Consider the following 21,244-nt stretch of genomic DNA (forward strand, 5'->3'; position numbering starts at 1 on the left):
CGAGAGACTCCCCCTACACACACACACACCCACGAGAGACTCCCCCTACACACACACACAACACAGAGAGCCTCCCCCTACACACACACACACACGAGAGACTCCCCCTACACACACACACACGAGAGACTCCCCCTACACACACACACACGAGAGACTCCCCCTACACACACACACACGAGAGACTCCCCCTACACACACCACACACGAGAGACTCCCCCTACACACACACACACGAGAGACTCCCCCTACACACACACACACACACGAGAGACTCCCCCTACACACACACACACACACGAGAGACTCCCCCTACACACACACACACGAGAGACTCCCCTACACACACACACACGAGGAGACTCCCCCTACACACACACACACGAGAGACTCCCCCTACACACACACACACGAGAGACTCCCCCTACACACACACACACACACGAGAGACTCCCCCTACACACACACACACACACGAGAGACTCCCCCTACACACACACACACACGAGAGACTCCCCCTACACACACACACACGAGAGACTCCCCTACACACACACACACACACGAGAGACTCCCCCTACACACACACACACACACACACGAGAGACTCCCCCTACACACACACACACACACGAGAGACTCCCCCTACACACACACACACACGAGAGACTCCCCCTACACACACACACACACACGAGAGACTCCCCCTACACACACACACACGAGAGACTCCCCCTACACACACACACACACGAGAGACTCCCCCTACACACACACACACGAGAGACTCCCCCCTACACACACACACACGAGAGACTCCCCCTACACACACACACACGAGAGACTCCCCCTACACACACACACACACGAGAGACTCCCCCTACACACACACACACACGAGAGACTCCCCCTACACACGCACACACGAGAGACTCCCCCTACACACGCACACACGAGAGACTCCCCCTACACACGCACACACGAGAGACTCCCCCTACACACACACACACGAGAGACTCCCCCTACACACACACACACACGAGAGACTCCCCTACACACACACACACGAGAGACTCCCCCTACACACACACACACGAGAGACTCCCCCTACACACACACACACACGAGAGACTCCCCCTACACACACCACACACACGAGAGACTCCCCCTACACATACACACACACGAGAGACTCCCCCTACACACACACACACAGAGACTTCCCCCTACACACACACACACACGAGAGACTCCCCCTACACACACCACACACACGAGAGACTCCCCCTACACACACACACACGAGAGACTCCCCCTACAACACACACACACACCGAGAGACTCCCCCTACACACACACACACCACGAGAGACTCCCCCCTACACACACACACACCACGAGAGACTCCCCCTACACACACACACACACGAGAGACTCCCCTACACACACACACACGAGAGACTCCCCCTACATCACACACACACACACGAGAGACCCCCTACACACACACACACACGAGAGACTCCCCCTTACACACACACACACGAGAGACTCCCCCAACACACACACACAACACGAGAGACTCCCCCTACACCACACACACACGAGAGACTCCCCCTACACACACACACAACACGAGAGACTCCCCTACACACACACAACACGAGACTCCCCTACACACACACAACACGAGAGACCTCCCCCTACAAACACACACACACACACAGAGAGACTCCCCCTACACACACACACACACACGAGAGACTCCCCCTAACACTACACACACACACGAGAGACTCCCCCTACACACTACACACACACGAGGAGACTCCCCCTACACACACCACACACACCAGAGACTCCCCCTACCCACACACTCACCACGGAGAGACCTCCCCCTACACAACACACACACACGAGAGACTCCCCTACACACACACACACACGAGAGACTCCCCCTACACACCACACACACACGAGAGACTCCCCCTACACACACACACACACGAGAGACTCCCCTACATCACACACACACACACGAGAGACTCCCCCTACACAACACACACACGAGAGACTCCCCCCTACACACACACACACACGAGAGACTCCCCCTACACACACACACACACACACGAGAGACTCCCCCCTACACACACACACACACGAGAGACTCCCCCTACACACACACCACACGAGAGACTCCCCCTACACACACACACACACGAGAGACTCCCCCTACACACACACACACACCCGAGAGGACTCCCCCTACACACACCACACACGAGAGACTCCCCCCTACGACACACACACACACGAGAGGACTCCCCCTACACACACACCACACACGAGAGACTCCCCCCTACACACACACACACACGAGAGACTCCCCCTACACACACACACACGAGAGACTCCCCCTACACACACACACACACACACGAGAGACTCCCCCTACACACACACACACACGAGAGACTCCCCCTACACACAAAAACACACGAGAGACTCCCCCTACACACACACACACGAGAGACTCCCCTACACACACACACACGAGAGACTCCCCCTACACACACACACACACGAGAGACTCCCCTACACACACGCACACACGAGAGACTCCCCCTACACACACACACACGAGAGACTCCCCCTACACACACACACACACACGAGAGACTCCCCTACACACACACACACACGAGAGACTCCCCCTACACACACACACACGAGAGACTCCCCTACACACACACACACACGAGAGACTCCCCCTACACACACACACACACGAGAGACTCCCCCTACACACACACACACACGAGAGACTCCCCCTACACACACACACACGAGAGACTCCCCCTACACACACACACACGAGAGACTCCCCCTACACACACCACACACACGAGAGACTCCCCCCTACACACCAACACACACCGAGAGACTCCCCCTACACACACACACACACGAGAGACTTCCCCCACTCACACACACACACACGAGAGACTCCCCCTACACTCAAACACACACACACGAGAGACTCCCCTACACACACACACACACGAGAGGACTCCCCCTACACACACACACACGAGAGACTCCCCTACACACTCACACACACACACGAGAGACTCCCCCTACCACACACACACACACACGAGAGACTCCCCCTACAACGGGACTACCCCTACACACCACACACAGAGAGACTCCCCCTACACACACACACACACACACACGAGAGACTCCCCCTACACACACACACACACACGAGAGACTCCCCCAACACACACACACACGAGAGACTCCCCCTACACACACACCACGAGAGACTCCCCTACTACACACACACACACACACGAGAGACTCCCCTACACACACCCACACGAGAGACTCCCCCTACACACACACACCACGAGAGACTCCCCCTACACACACACACACACGAGAGACTCCCCCTACACACACACACACGAGAGACTCCCCCTACACACACACACACACGAGAGACTCCCCCTACACACACACACACACACGAGAGACTCCCCCTACACACACACACACGAGAGACTCCCCCTACACACACACACATCGAGAGACACCCCCTACACACACACACTACGAGAGACTCCCCACACACACACACACGAGAGACTCCCCCTACACACACACACACGAGAGACTCCCCCTACACACACACACACACGAGAGACTCCCCCTACACACACACACACACACGAGAGACTCCCCCTACACACACACACACACACGAGAGACTCCCCCTACACCACACACACACGAGAGACTCCCCTACACACACACACACACGAGAGACCTCCCCCTACACACACACACACGAGAGACTCCCCCTACACACACACACACACACGAGAGACTCCCCCTACACACACACACACACGAGAGACTCCCCCTACACACACACACACGAGAGACTCCCCCTACACACACACACACACACGAGAGACGAGAGACTCCCCCTACACACACACACACGAAGACTCCCCCTACACACACACACACACGAAGACTCCCCCTACACACACCCACACACGAGAGACTCCCCCTACACACACACACACACAGAGACTCCCCCTACAACACACACAACACACGAGAGACTCCCCTACCACACACACACATTCACGAGAGACTCCCCCTACACACACACACACGAGAGACTCCCCTACACACACACACACGAGAGACTCCCCCTACACACACACACACACGAGAGACTCCCCCTACACACACACACACACGAGAAGACTCCCCCTACACACACACACACACGAGAGACTCCCCCTACACACACACACACGAGAGACTCCCCCTACACACACACACGACACACGAGAGACTCCCCCTACACACACACACACGAGAGACTCCCCTACACACACACACACGAGAGACTCCCCCTACACACACACGAGAGACTCCCCCTACACACACACGAGAGACTCCCCCTACACACACACACACACACGAGAGACTCCCCCTCACTACACACACACACACAGACACCCAACGAGAGACTCCCCCTACACACACACACACACGAGAGACTCCCCCTACACACACACCACGATAGACTCCCCCTACACACACACACGAGAGACTCCCCTACACACACACACACGAGAGACTCCCCCTACACACACACACACGAGAGACTCCCCCTACACACACACACACACGAGAGACTCCCCCTACACACACACACACACACAGAGACTCCCCCTACACACACACACACACGAGAGACTCCCCCTACACACACACACACACGAGACTCTCCCCCTACACACACACACACACGAGACTCCCCCTACACACACACACACACACACGAGAGACTCCCCCTACACACACACACACACGAGAGACTCCCCCTACACACACACACACACGAGACTCTCCCCCTACACACACACACACACGAGACTCCCCCTACACACACACACACACACGAGAGACTCCCCCTACACACACACACACACGAGAGACTCCCCCTACACACACACACACGAGAGACTCCCCCTACACACACACACACACACACACGAGAGACTCCCCCTACACACACACACACACGAGAGACTCCCCCTACACACACACACACACGAGAGACTCCCCCTACACACACACACACACGAGAGACTCCCCCTACACACACACACACACGAGAGACTCCCCCTACACACACACACACACGAGAGACTCCCCCTACACACACACACACACGAGAGACTCCCCCTACACACACACACACACGAGAGACTCCCCCTACACACACACACACGAGAGACTCCCCCTACACACACACACACGAGAGACTCCCCCTACACACACACACACGAGAGACTCCCCCTACACACACACACACACACACGAGAGTCTCCCCCTACACACACACACACACACACGAGAGACTCCCCCTACACACACACACACGAGAGACTCCCCCTACACACACACACACGAGAGACTCCCCCTACACACACACACACGAGAGACTCCCCCTACACACACACACACGAGAGACTCCCCCTACACACACACACACGAGAGACTCCCCCTACACACACACACACGAGAGACTCCCCCTACACACACACACACACACGAGAGACTCCCCCTACACACACACACACACACGAGAGACTCCCCCTACACACACACACACACGAGAGACTCCCCCTACACACACACACACGAGAGACTCCCCCTACACACACACACACACACGAGAGACTCCCCCTACACACACACACACACACGAGAGACTCCCCCTACACACACACACACGAGAGACTCCCCCTACACACACACACACGAGAGACTCCCCCTACACACACACACACGAGAGACTCCCCCTACACACACACACACACGAGAGACTCCCCCTACACACACACACGAGAGACTCCCCCTACACACACACACACACACGAGAGACTCCCCCTACACACACACACGAGACTCCCCCTACACACACACACACGAGAGACTCCCCCTACACACACACACACACACACGAGAGACTCCCCCTACACACACACACACACGAGAGACTCCCCCTACACACACACACGAGAGACTCCCCCTACACACACACACACGAGAGACTCCCCCTACACACACACACACGAGAGACTCCCCCTACACACACACACACGAGAGACTCCCCCTACACACACACACACGAGAGACTCCCCCTACACACACACACACGAGAGACTCCCCCTACACACACACACACGAGAGACTCCCCCTACACACACACACACGAGAGACTCCCCCTACACACACACACACGAGAGACTCCCCCTACACACACACACACGAGAGACTCCCCCTACACACACACACACGAGAGACTCCCCCTACACACACACACACGAGAGACTCCCCCTACACACACACACACGAGAGACTCCCCCTACACACACACACACACGAGAGACTCCCCCTACACACACACACACACACGAGAGACTCCCCCTACACACACACACACACGAGAGACTCCCCCTACACACACACACACACGAGAGACTCCCCCTACACACACACACACGAGACCCCGCCCCCACACACCACCCCCCCTCAAAAGCACGCCCCACGCACACATGTTGAGCTCCTCCCCCCACACAAACTATCCCGAGAGTCCCCCCGACATGCTAAGAACATCCCCCCACGTACAAACACATAATGAAAGTCCCCTACTCATCCAGAGATTAGCTGCATCAGCTCAGTTACCGAACTGGCCAGTGGCCAATTCCATCGGCTGCTCAAAATAAGATGATGTTAAGATGATGTTTCAGATGATTCAAGGATTTGAGAGGGCAGATCGAGTGTCCAGAACAAGGAGGCACAACCTTAAAATGAGAGTTAGGCAGTTCAGAGACAATGCCAAGAAGCACAAAGCATAGTGTGTACTTCAGGACCTCTTTCCTCAAAAAGATCGTTAAGCCTGGAGACAAATTGAAAATTTTAAAACTGCAATTTTGATACTTGGTACGGTTTTCCTCCATAGTCTTTCACCAGGCAATTTTCACAGGAGGTGCACAGAGAATGCAGTCAATGGTCACATTAATTAAAATTAGGCAAGGATATTACGTGTTATGGAACCAGGGTGGTAGATGGAGTTAAGATAAAGATCAGCCTTGATACAACCGAATAGAACAGGTTCAAGAGGCTAAATGACCTTTTCAATAAAGAAAAAAAAATCAATAAAAGATCATTTCAGACTTGACCCACAGGGAGAGGTGTGCGGGTGTGATTGGGAATTACTTTCGTGTTGTCTAAAACAGGCCGTCTGTAACCAAGGGAGATCCGTGGAGGGGAAGGTGGTTGAGATTAGGATCAGTGTAGGAGATAAAGTGCTGTTGCAGTGTTCTGCAGCCCCACCCATCCCCACAAACAGCTGCTGGGCTGGTTGACGATCTTGTCTCCATTGTCCTCACTCCCACTTATCGCTAACTGATGTGTTTTGTCAACAGAGAAACAGGTTTAACAAGGCCTGGCCGAACTCTCATTACAGCTTTGAAGGACCAAGCTGTAAACATGGCCCTGGGGAAAGAGAGAAACATCCAACAAGAAAAAACAATGCACAGAGCTCAAGAAAGTACAAATTTAAAAAAGAAATTTCAACCCATCTCGTCAGCACAATTACAATCCAGTTTACCATGAATTCCACCCACTTAATCTCTCAAGGGGAAAGCTCTGCACAAATACTCCTACCTTCCTGATGTATATTAATGACCTAGACTGTGGTGTGCATGGCATGATTTCAAAATTTGCAGATGCTATGAAGATTGGAAACATTGTCAACTGCGATGAGGATAGTCTTGAAGTTCAAAAGGAAATGGACATGTTGCTGGATTGGGCAGACAAATGGCAGGTGAAGTTTAATGTAGAAAAGTGGGAGGTGATTCATTTTGGCAGGAAGAATATGGAGCGACAATACAAAATAAAGGGAGAAACTCTAAAAGAGGTGCAGGAACAGAGGGACCTTGGTGTATATGTACATAGATCATTGAAGATAGCAGGGCATGTTTAGAGAGTTCATATAGCAAATAGCATCTTAGGCCTTATTAATGGGGCATTGAGTACAACAAAGGAAGTCATATTGAACTTGTATAAGACAATAAAGATAAAAACAAAAAAATTGCGGACACTGGAAATCCAAAACAAAAACAGAATTACCTGGAAAAACTCAGCAGGTCTGGCAGCATCGGCGGAGAAGAAAAGAGTTGACGTTTCGAGTCCTCATGACCCTTCGACAGAACAGACCCTGTCGAAGGGTCATGAGGACTCGAAACGTCAACTCTTTTCTTCTCCGCTGATGCTGCCAGACCTGCTGAGTTCTTCCAGGTAATTCTGTTTTTGTTTTGTATAAGACACTAGTTAGGCCTCCAGTTCGGGGCATCATATTTCAGGAAGGATGTGAAGACTTTGGAGAGAATACAGAGGAGATTCACAAGAATGATTCCCAGGATGAAGAACTGTAGCTATGAGGATAGATTGGAGAGGTTGGGACTGTTTTCCTTGGAGGAAAGAAGGCTGAGAGGTGACTTGATAGAGGTATGAAAGATCCTGAGGGATAGGGACAGGGTAAATTGTGAGAAACTGTTCCCACTTAAGAAAGCATCAAGAACTAGAGGGTACAGATACAAAATAATTGGCTAAAGGAGTAAAAGTGATGTGAGGGAAAAGATTTTTCACCCAAAAGGTAGTTGGAGTCTGGAATGAACTTCCTGAGAGGGTGGTGGAGGCAGGTTTGATCGAGGTATTCAAAAGGAAATTGGATTGCTATCTGAAAAAAATAACATGCAGGGTTACGGAGATAAGGTAAGGGACTAGGGCTAGGTGGAATGCTCTTTCAGACAGCCAGTGCAGACTCGATGGGCCAAATGGCCTCCTTCTGCACTGTAAAGATTCTGTGATACTGCAAGAATTATCAAGTATCGTTCCACAATACTTGTCAGGGTTCCCATCCTTCTATTTAAATCTTGGTCCGCTACTCTCCAAACTCCTCTCCCCAGTACTATTTGCATAACCTATTGATATAATTTGTTTTTCTTAAAGGGTAAATATTCATACAATGTTATATCTGCTTGCTCCAGTGTTTCGGGTCAATAAAGAAGCTGGGGCATGATTAAATGAGAAAGGGATTATGCTCAGTATCCTGGACCTACATTCTTCCCTTATGCCAAACCTGAGTCGGACCACACTTGGAGCGCTGCATGCAGTTCCTATTGCCATATATTTTGTGCGCGCGCATGTGCGTGTGTGTGTTGGGGGGTGGGATGGGCGGTGGTGTGGCAACACTGGTGGGGGTACAAAGGAGATTTGCAAAGATGAAAGTGCAAATGTGCAAGTCGGGAAAGGATTGACAGGCAGGGTCTGTTTTCTCTTGAGAAAAGAAAGCAGAGAAAAGAAAAATTAGGCTGACCTAATGGAGGTCTTTGGGATTGAGGGCTTTGATGGAATAGATAGAGAGCATTATAATAGTGTAATAGCACCCTATCGTGACCATTTGTCTGTGTATGTATATATAATCAAACCAGAATGAACTAGTTCAGTTGGGTGGTTGACATATGTGGCACACTGTCTCTTTTCTGTTCTGCAAAGGTATCAGGGTCTGGCAAGCAGGTGGGGTTGTGGATGTCCCTAGCCAAACAAATTTGGGTTGGAGAAGCTTCCAACAAACCAGTGGGTGGAGCTGAAAGTTTTCTTTTCCTGAGAATAGTTTTAAAAATCCAGTCTTAATGAAAGGTCGCTTATACACTTGGGCGGAGGGACCTTCAAAAATCGCTGCATTAACAGCTATTATTGGGCATTTGGGAGAACATAGCTGAGATCGAGATTCTTTGTGTACATGGAGAGCCTTGAGATGTATTTCACTGCTAATAATATCCTCGATATTCCTGATAATCCGGCTGTTACTCAGGCAGTGGAGGAAAGGGAAAAGGGCAATATTTCTGACTGAAGCAGGCCCAGAAGTGAATGAAATGCTCAACAATTTGCTTGCGCTTGCTAAGCCAAAAGAGCCGCCGCTGTCAGGCATTTTGTGTAAATTTGAGCAGCACTATAATCCCAAACCGTTGGAGATTGCTGAAAGCTATCGGTTCAAAACCAGGAATAGTTGCCCAGTGAGGATACTGGGGTCTTTATTGTGGCCTTGAAAAAGTTGTCTATTCATTGTAATTTTGGAGAATTTCAAGAGGGAGATTGCGGGACAGATTCGTGTGCGGTTTAAAACATGAATGTATTCACAGTAAGTTGCTGACATTGCCAAAGTTAGCATTCAACACAGCTTGCCAAACAGCATTGTCCATGGACATAGCAGATTGTAACTTGAGAGAAGTCAGAGTTAACGACTGGCAGTTGTCTGCTGAAGTAAATAAGCTGCAGCTGAGTAAGCAGGAGGCCCCAACAAAGACAGTTAGTAGATGCAGGGGTACAACAAAGCCTCGTTATCAGTGCTTAGGCTAAAATGGGGCACGGAATTGTCCATTTGTGAAGAAGAAAGGTAATCTTGCCAAGGCCTGGCAGAAGAATGCAACCGGAAAAAATGCTGGCTGAAGGAAACCACAGTCACTACAGACGGTTGTTGAACAGCACCAGGTTGATGAAGGGCCCGTCGAGACCCATACAATATGAAATACAAAGTGTCCAGTCGAAATTCACAGGCATCACAGTCCAAGTGGCATTGGATGGAGGTCCAGTAAACATGGAGGTCAACACGGGGGCAGTCAGCTTGATTCCTGAATCACTATACCATCATAAATTGAGTCAATGTCAGCTGGAAAAATCATGCATTGAATTACAAAGTTATGGAGGAGAGAAAATCCCCATAATGGAAACTGTGCTGGTTCCAGTCACATACAAGGGGCAAAGTGCAAAATTGCCCATCATTGTAGTGAAGGTTGAAACACTAGCCTTATTAGAAAGAAACTTGTTAACAGCACTTTAAGTTAAATTGGAATGAGCATTTTTGCATAGAAGTGAAATTCACAATGCAAGATGACCTGACCGTCAAGTAGCCTCAGATATTTTGTAAAACCGATAAACCAGTTGAAGGATACAAGGCCAACATACAACGCACAACATTTTAGTGCAGGCCCCATCCATACTCTACACTCTAGAGGAGGAATTGAGACCAAGAACATTATCTCCAAAGTAGAACAGAGTAATTGGGGTACTCCCATAGTGGCAGCATCAAAGTCAGATGATGACAATAAGTTAACCGCAAATCAGGTACTGAAATGTAATCCATCCGATACTATGCCGGACGTGGAGGATCTGTTCACGATGTTGCCAGGAGGCCAGATTTTTAGAGTTCCATCTGACAAATGCCTACGATGAGTCTAAATTTGACTATTTGACTATTAATAAACACATTGGCCTTTTTCAATTTCAATGTCTGCCATTTGGTGTTTCTTCAGCTCCTGGATTTTTCCATGGATAATGAACCAAATTTTGCAACAAATTCAGGGGTGGGGGGTGGGGTGGTGTACTATTTGGATGATATAATTATTTCAGCTCCAAACAGGCAGACCCATGAAGCCAGGCCAAATAAGCTTTTCTACCATTTGAAAAAGCATGGAGCTCGGGTGAAGGCACACAAACGTGCAATATTTCTGACTGAAGCAGGCCCAGAAGTGAATGAAATGCTCAATCAATAGAGTATTTTGGTCACAGGGTAGACAAAGATGGGTTACATCCCACCAAGAGTAAGATTCAAGCAATAAGAAATGCACCACACCCTCAGGATCTCAGAGTTCAGATCTTTTTTGGGCTTAATCAATTACCGTGGTAAGTTCATAACAAATTTGGCAACCTTATTGCATCCATTAAATGGACTCTTGAGGAAGGGTGTTCCGTGGAATGGACAAGGGAGTGTGACAAAGCATTCCAGTTGGATAAAAGTAAATTGATAGATGGTACAACGCTCGTACATTACGAAGTGTCCAAAAAGGCTGAGCTAGCATGTGATGCCTCTCTATATAGAGTATGGAGTAGGTGCTGTGATCGCACGTGTTGGCTAATGGGGAGGAGAGACTGATTGCATTTCACAAATGCACCCTCAGTGCCAGTGAGCAGAATTATGCTCAGTTACAATGTGAAGCGTTGTCTTTGATTTTTGGAGTAAGATGGTTTCATAAATGTATGGTCGTAATTTCACAATTGAAACTGATCATAAGCCACTGACAGCTATTTTGAATCCAATGTCTCCAGTACCCACTTTAGCTGCAGCCTGAATGCAGAAATGGGCTTTGATTTTGTGGACATTAAATATAGACGATCGGAAGATCACTGCAAAGCCGACGCAATGTCCAGATTACCATCCCCGTCAGAAATAGGGCCCTACAGAGAAGATGTATTTTTCAGTTCACACATAGATGAATAGTCGTTCGGTAGTACTGAAACTGAGTATTGCTGAAGAAAGAGACATGTCAAAGCTTTTCATCTCGCACTCATCAGGACACTTCGCAAGAATGCCAATATAAGAGGAAAACAACAATTTATACTGTATGTGAAGAATGTTGATTGGTTAGCAAGTGGGCTCTGATTGGTAAAGGTGTTGCCATGGAGAATGCATCAGCAATGGTGTCTGACAGTTAACTGCCAAGCATAGTTTGAAATTCAAACCAGGCAGCTTGACCCTGATTGGTCAAGGCATCATCCAGAGGAATGAGTCAGCAAATGGCTATCACTTATTTTGTTTAGCTGAAAGAGGCGCAATATGTGTACATGTTCAGAACAGGGCCCTGTTTATTAATATATGCAACTTCCAGTACACGCAAATGCACCACACTGTGAGCCTGACTGCCCATCTTAAATTGGTTGTAAGTATAGTTCTTAGTACACTGAGGATTATTTAGCAATGTTGCCCAATCACAGAATCACGCAGTGCAGAAGAGGCCCTTCAGCCCATTGAGTCTGCACCGACACGTCAGAAACACCTGACCTACCAACCTAATTCCATTTACCAGCACTTGGCCCATAGCCTTGAATGCTAAGACGTACCAAGTGCTCATCCAGGTACTTTTTATAAGATGTGAAGCAACCCGCCACCACCACCTCCCAGGCAGCATATTCCAGACCGTCACCACCCTCTGGGTAAGAAGGTTTTTCCTCACATCTCCCCTAAACCTCCTGCCTCTCACCTTGGACTTATGTCCCCTTGTGACTGACCCTTCAACTAAGGGGAACAGTTGCTCCTTATCCACCCTGTCCATGCCCCTCAATCTTGTACACCTCGATCAGGTCGCCCCCCCCCCCCCAGTCTTCTCTGCTCCAACGAAAACTCTCTTCATAACTTAAATGTTTCATCCCAGGCAACATCCTGGTGAATCTCCTCTGCACCCCCTCCAGTGCAATCACATCCTTCCTATAATGTGGCGACCAGAGTTGCACATAGTACTCCAGCTGTGGCCTCATCAAGGTTCTATATAACTCCAGTACGACCTCCCTATTTTTGTAATCTATGCCTCGATTAATAAAGGCAAATGTCCCACATGCCTTTTTCACCACCCACTAACATGACCCTCCACCTTCAGAGATCTATGGACACACACGCCAAGGAACCTTTGTTCCTCAGAATTTCCTAGTGTCATGCCATCCATTGAGTACTTCCTTGTCAAATTACTCCTTCCAAAGTGTATTACCTCACACTTTTCAGGGTTAACTTCCATCTGCCACTTATCTGCCCATTTGACCATCCCGTCTATATCTTCCTGTAGCCCAAGACACTCAACCTCACTGTTAACCACCCAACCAATCTTTGTGTCATCCGCAAACTTACTAATCCTATTCCCCACAGTCATCTATGCTGTTTATACAAATGGCGAATAATAGGGGACCCAGCACAGATCCCTGTGGTACGCCACTGGACACTGGTTTCCAGTCACTAAAGCCGTCTTTTGTCATTGCCCTCTGTCTCCTACAACTAAGCCAATTTTGAATCCACCTTATCTATTACCCTGTATCCCATGTGCATGTGCCTTCTTTTAAGTCTCCCATGTGGGGCCTTGTCAAAGGCTTTGCTGAAATCCATATAAACTAGATTAACTGCACTACCCTCATCTATACACCGAGTCACCTCTTCAAAAATTCAATCAAATTTGTTTCACAAAGCCATGCTGACTGTCCCTGATCCAACCTTGCCTCTCCAAGTGCAGATAGGTCGTCTCGGAATCACATCTGATATTGGACACTGTTTTGAGTTTTGTAAGCATGAGCTGATTGGATACAGTCTGTACCTTGACTCATTGCGAACAGCTGTTGGGACATGCTGTTTGATATGATCAGCCAGTCTTTGGGACATACGGCCTACATACCTAGCATCACACTGGCACAGAAAATGCTGGTAAAACTCAGCAGATATGGCAGAATCTGTGGAGAAAGAAACAGAGTTAACGTTTCAAGTCCATGTGGCTCTTCTTTAGAGCTATAGAGGCTCTTTAGCTCTAAGGAAGAGTCATACGGACTCAAAACAAACAAAGGAAGTGGAGTTCATTTGGCTGCTCCATTTCAAAGGTGAATTTGAGTGCAGGGTGGAGCCCATGAAGAAGTGTAAGGAAATCATTACGTGCAGCCTTGGATTTAAATATAGAAAACATATAATCCACATATCGGAAATATGTGAGGGCTAGATGTCATTCCATTGCAGATACGTTTCTCATGGAACCCAACAAAGACGCTTGCGAGAGCTGTGCCTAGAGGGGATCCCATGGCAACACCATCTATTTGGGCATACATGGTGTCATTAAAACTGAACTCAACTGCACGAGTTGCCGAGTTCCTAAGTTCAATGAATACTGATTCACGCAATGGTGATGGGTCTAGATTGCCACGATATAGTGTTACAGTGTAAATGGAACAAGGGTGAACAGGCATGTATGGCCTTCGCAAATGTGAAGGCGTCCTTCACCTGTGCTTGGAAAATTTGGTTAAAACTGATTGTAACAATTCACCCAACCATTTGACCAAGTCATGTTGTGCAGAACCAGTCATCGATAAGATGGGGATTGAAGGGTCATTACTTGTGTGTGCCTTGGGCAGCCCATACATATGCCATGAGGATGAACCCTGTCATATATAACAAGCGTAGCTCATCACTCTTACTTAAATGTAGCAGGATTTTTTTTAAGCCTATTTTCAAGCAAGAATGTCTGGTCATGTTGAGCAGCAGGCCCAATGGATACGAATTTGGACCTGTCGTTAAGAATAACGTGCATTTTGTTAATATAATCACGCTCGTTAAGGTTGGCTATTTCCATCTCTTTTTCTAGTTTCAAGTTACGCCTGGGTTGGTCTTAAGGCCTTGCGATGCTGTAAGACATTCGCTTTGCCATGTGAGTTTGGAATCTTGCAATATGTGTACGCTAGATCAGCTAGGCGCGCTTTAAAGGATTCAGTGGCTTCAGTGAATGCCAGTTTGTGGCGGGATAGTTGGGAGTAGAGGAGTTTGAACTCAGCAAATATCTCTTCCTGTTTCATTTGGGATGAAGGCACACCAAAATTGTCAGTCGCCATCATTGGTGCATTCTCCATGGCAATGCCTCCACCAGAGTCCACTTGCCAACCAATCAGCAGTCTCTTCACATACAGTATAAATTGTTGTTTTCCCCTTATGTTGGTACTCTTGCATAGTGTGCTGATAAGTGCAAGACGAAAAGCTTTGACATGTCTCTTTTATTGGCAATACTCATAGATGAAGTTGCCAGTCACAGCAGATTACCTTGGTAGAAACCGTGGGATGCTGAATTGGCAAAGGGTATACAACTATATCACAAATGGGTGTCTGACACAGATACTTGAATTAGAAATTAGGCCTTTTGTTTGTGGAAGAGTGAATTGCCTGTTGATAAAGGGTGTGTTATGTGGGCAGCCAGAGTTGTAATTTCTGAAAGGTATAGATCACAGTTGCTAGGTGACTTACATGATCGATCCTTAGGGATGAGCTTGACAAAGAGTCTAATGAAAAGCTATCTTCGGAGGCCAGGATTAGATAAGTACACAGAAGACAAAGTGAAATAGTGTAGTGTGTGTCAAGCAGTACAGACAAGCTGCCATCGGTACCTTTGCAACCACAGAAATGGCCAGCTGGAGTATGGCAGAGGCTGCACATAGATTTTGTAGAATCTGAAGGGCAACACCTACTCATTGTGACAGATAGCCAAAGTGACTTGAGCAGTTTCAATTAATTGAACAACTCACAAAACTCTGGATATTTTACATAGTTTGTTTGCTGCTTATAAAATTGTGTCTGACAACAGACCTTAGTTTTGTTCACAAGAATTTCTAAAATTTATGAGAATGAACACTACAGTTCCACCGTATCATCCTGCTTCAAACAGAGCAGCCAAGAGCATAGTACAATTAGTTAAGATTGCTTTCATTAAACAAATGCTGGATACAAATTGGAAGAAACGCCAGTTGTCATTGATACACAAACTGATGAATTTGTTGTTTATTTATTGTAACACACTACATATTACTCCCAGCAGAATTGTTTCATAGAAGGCAGCCCAGAACAAGATTTTCATTGCTGAAGCCACATTTAGCAAAGCCAGTAGAAGAAAAACATTCCAGACAGAAAGAGTCATGATAGGGGTAGAGCGGGAGAAAGGAGGTTAAGGTGAAAGATCATCATCATAAGTGGTTGAAGTGGATACCAAAAAGAGTCATGAAAATATGGTCCTTGCACGTATTTGGTCCAGATGTTTGGTAGTGGAAAGGTTAAGCTTGTACGTGTAGATCATGTTTACCTTCAGAGGTTCACAAAGAAGGGAATAAATCTGATTGGATAGTTGGGATACGAGTAGAATATCAATAGTTATTCCAACACAAATTGTGCCTTATCCTAGTTCAGTTCCGAGTCAGAGTCAGTCAGACATGTCAGATGAAGTGAAAATTTCAATTGAAGAAGGTCAAGGTCAAAATCAGTCAGTCAGTCAGTCATGGTTGGAGAAAACTTCTCCTCAGACTCAGGCCCAGAAGGGTTCCAAGTTTTGAAAGGTTGGGTAAAGAAAGGAGGCATCCTCTCAGGAATAAGATTTCAGTGGTTAAGTCAGATTTATAAATAAATTAAAAACAAGAAATGTATTTAAGTTGTATGGAATTTCAACATTTGTACTTTCTCATTAAAGAGGGAGGAATGTAATAATGTAATATCACCCTCTTGTAGCCATTTGTGCATGTATATATAGTCAAACAGGAATAAACTAGTTCAGTTAGGTACTTAAAATTCCACCTGGCACACTGGCTCTTCTCTGTCCCACAAAAATATCACACTGTGGGGAAGAGCATAACGAGGAGCCATCAATATAAGATAGTCACCAAGAAATCCAACAAGGAATTCAAAAGAAACTTTGTTATCCATAGAGTGGTGAGAATGTGGAACCCGCTACGACAGGGAAAGGTTGAAGGGAAGAGTATAGATGCATTTAAGGGGAAACTAAACAAGGATTTGAGGGAGTATGGAATAAAGGATAGATTTCAATGATGAAAGATGGGAGAAGGCTCGAGTGAAGTATAAAAACTAGCATGAACTGGTTAGGCCAAATGACCTGTGCTATATATTCCACATAATCTGAAGCACTAACAACGCTAAAAATCTGATTAATTGTTGAAAGGAGAGACATGTTGCCAAAGCTTCTCAGGACAAACACAAGAATGCCAAATTTCAACCTATCACAACAATTAAAACTGCAGGAGAAAATGTTGCTGTTTGGTTGGCAAGTCGACTCTTGATTGGCCGAGGTGTTGCCATGGAGAAAACAACAGGAAACTACAGATTCCCCAAACACACGGGTAATTCAAAAACAAAGGCAGAAGGCTTGAAATTCCTATTGTTTACAGAAAACAGGTCCTGCGTATGAATGTGCATCACATCTAGCAAGTGTAAATGAGCCAGTACAATATGAAAAATTTTGACACATGCCTCTTTTCAGCAATATTCAATATTAATTGTTGTTTGTGGAACCTGACGATGCTTAAGATAAAAACAAAAAAACTGCGGATGCTGGAAATCCAAAACAAAAACAGAATTACCTGGAAAAACTCAGCAGGTCTGGCAGCATCGGCGGAGAAGAAAAGAGTTGACGTTTCGAGTCCTCATGACCCTTCGACAGAACTTGAGAGAACTTGATAGAACTCAAGTTCTGACGATGCTTGCCTGTTATGCTCATCTGCATGACAATAGTGACTGTACTTCAAAAGTTGTCCATTGGCTGAGAGACATCTTAACAAGGTGCTATATAAATATAAATGCAGATGTCTTTGTTCTTTGATCTCTGGAGGTTGTGCGTGCACAAGAAGGCTGAGATGGTCAGTAACAGCTCTTCTATCTGGAGAGAGACGATCAGTGAGTCAGAGACTGGCTGGCTCCTGCCAACAGCTCTCCCCATCACAGGTCTTGGTGCAGACAGCACCCCATAGAATGAGGATCTGAAACACAAGGTTGCTCCACATTCTTGAAAAGGAATGGGCAATTCACAGGGAGTCCCAGAGACTGCTCAGTGTAGAAACGAGGAATGGATTGGAAATTGAGATTCACGCATCAGGAATAGGAATCATGATAAGGAACTGGGGAACATGAATACTATTCTCCCACTCGACCCTTAATCCAATTCATTCATTTAGTTACCCCTCACTTTCAACTATCACCGATGATTTATCATTTCCAAGTTTGTGCTGAGTTCTGAATCCAATTGTTCATGTAAATTAGGTCAGTGAAGAGCACCGATTCTTAGGGCATTGCTACTTAGTCTGCATTCTCCCAGCACCCGATTTATTGTTCTGCAAATACACAGTTAGAATTACACACCCAACATATTCAACCAAGTTAAAACCACAATCAACAGAGAAAGAGTCAGAATCTATGGCCCGAGTGGTGCACTGCAGCCACAGGGTGAGTCGCTGGCCTGATAGTGGCTCAAAAGCTCAAGTCCAGTTCTCACTGTCAAGGCACGAGTGGGAACATTCAAGCGTTAAGTAGAAAGGATTCAGAGGAGAGCCCAAGAGGCTGTGCAGTCCTGTCATTATCTGAGATGTGGGTAGGGACTGGGGAGCTTCTCAGACTTGAAAAGAGGGGTCTCAGAGCAACATGAAGCAACCACTAAAGTAAAGAACATTAATGTTCCATTACTCCGTGATCTTACACGACACGTTAGCTGATGACTATGTCCCTCAACATATTCACTTTCCCAAACACTGCACTGAACAGGTGTAATAACTTGCTAATTGTCAAAACTTTTAAGGCCTTTTGGTCTTCTGACTGGCATGGAGGTGTCAAAGGGATAACTAGAAAAGATCAAAAGATAGAGCCTTTCCAGTGTGTTTCTCTTCTTTTACTACCAGGAATCCCTCAAAGAAACTGAACCTTAAATCCAATCAATCATATACCTGTCTCAGGGATCCCTTCACTAGAAAAACCCAGGACAAAAACTGGCAGGTTGGGAAGGAATAAACCGAGACAACATCCCACCAATGGATTTTCCAGTGCATCTCAGAGATATGCAAATGGAAGAGAAGATTCTTGAGTGAAATCCATGAGGTTGCCTCAACAGCTTCATGCACACAGGAGAAAGGATGGAGACTGTATGCGTGTGCATGCGCACTGACTCGCACACGCGCACAGACACAGGAAAGGTTAGAGAGTGATTCTCACACACACCCTTAAAGTACAGAAAAATGGTTGTGCCCAAAACCACCCCAATAACATCTACATCAAAGTTCCTGCTTTATATTCAAAGATCTAGAACAGGAATCAAACCAGTGTAGGAATCTCAATGTCAAAAAAAAATCCATCAAATATCAGGGGAGTAACAACCTTACAATAATTCAATCCTGCCAATACAGCATCCCCTTGTCCCAGAACACACAGAAGTTCCAGTATCGCAGCCTCACATCAGTACCAGCACTGACTGAAGGAACCTCTCAGCAAGTCACGTCTCCTGAGCAATTCCCAAGCCATAGTCTGCAAGAAGCAAACATTCACATCGGTCTGAAACACTGTGCTTAACAATCTTAACTTCACATGACAACCAAGACTAGTTCTGCCCAACATTTCAACCTCCTTGTTCACCTCTCTATTCCACTGTGGAAATTGAAGGGAGAGAGATGAGAAACCCAAGCATCTCCTCAAAGTTGGGATTTACAGATTGCATCTGATCTCACTGCTGGGTTTAAATCTTCTGTTGAAAAATAATGTGAAACCCATTCTGAAAGCCAAGGCTGCGTTATGACTGCTATCTCTGAATAGAGAATGACGAGGTCGATGTTTAAGAAACAGGAATCACACATGACAAAAACAAACAGTACACCCAACCTCGCAGCTTCTGGAACAATTTGACTTGACAAAGGCAACGTGACATCTCACCCCCAAATAAAAATGTACTGACATGGAAACCTAGTTGACATTCCCGACAGTCAGCCACTTGGGAGCACAGAACTTGAATCTTTATGAAAAGAGAGACATGTTGCTAAAGCTTTTCACCTTATACTCATCAGGACAAATAAAAATGCCAAATTTCAAATGATTACAACAATTTACACGACAGCAGAGAAAGATGCTGATTGGTTGGCAAGTTGACACTGGGAGCTTGGGGAGTCCTGTTGTTTTCTCCATTGCAACGCCTCAGCCAGAGTCGACTTGCCAACCATTCAGCATCTCTTTATCCTGTAGTATAAACTGCTGTGATCATTTGAAATTTCACATTCTTGCACTTGTCCTGGTGAGTGCAAGACAAAAAGCTTCAGCAACATGTCTCTCTTTTCAGCAATGTTACTAACACTTGTTGTAGCAGTTAATTTTTGACGGACTTACAGGCTAATTGTAATTTCTGCAGCTTGGGTGAGTCCATCTTCCATACGTGTGTCAAGTGCAGGATCATTAATTTGATCATTAAGGCGGCTGCTCCTCAATTTCTACCCACACTTCAATCCCAATCTCTGGTCACCCAGTGCAAAGGGAGGTAAACATATCATGGATCAACTGCTGGGCTTGCCTAAGGTGGCTATCATTATGTCCAGAATGGATGGACATGGCCCTCAATGGGGGTGGGGTCACCCTAGTTGTCTAACCGACTTGTCTAATCTTGAAGAGGACACAGGAGAACCACCAGTAGGCTACAGGCCTTCTGTAACTGGTGGGCACCGCAAGGACTGGAGTGTTTTATGGAAATCAGGATCAATATTA

General features: G+C 47.1%; 1 protein-coding gene across 10 annotated transcripts in view; it reads right to left on the bottom strand.

Annotated features, from left to right (window-relative positions):
- The window catches only part of LOC121281920 (transcriptional enhancer factor TEF-5-like), a 311,062-nt gene that overhangs the window by 156,213 nt on the left and 133,605 nt on the right, over window positions 1–21,244 (bottom strand). The window lies entirely within an intron of this gene.

This window comes from Carcharodon carcharias, chromosome 9 (assembly GCF_017639515.1).
Source record: "Carcharodon carcharias isolate sCarCar2 chromosome 9, sCarCar2.pri, whole genome shotgun sequence".
Taxonomy (NCBI): Eukaryota; Metazoa; Chordata; class Chondrichthyes; order Lamniformes; family Lamnidae; genus Carcharodon; species Carcharodon carcharias.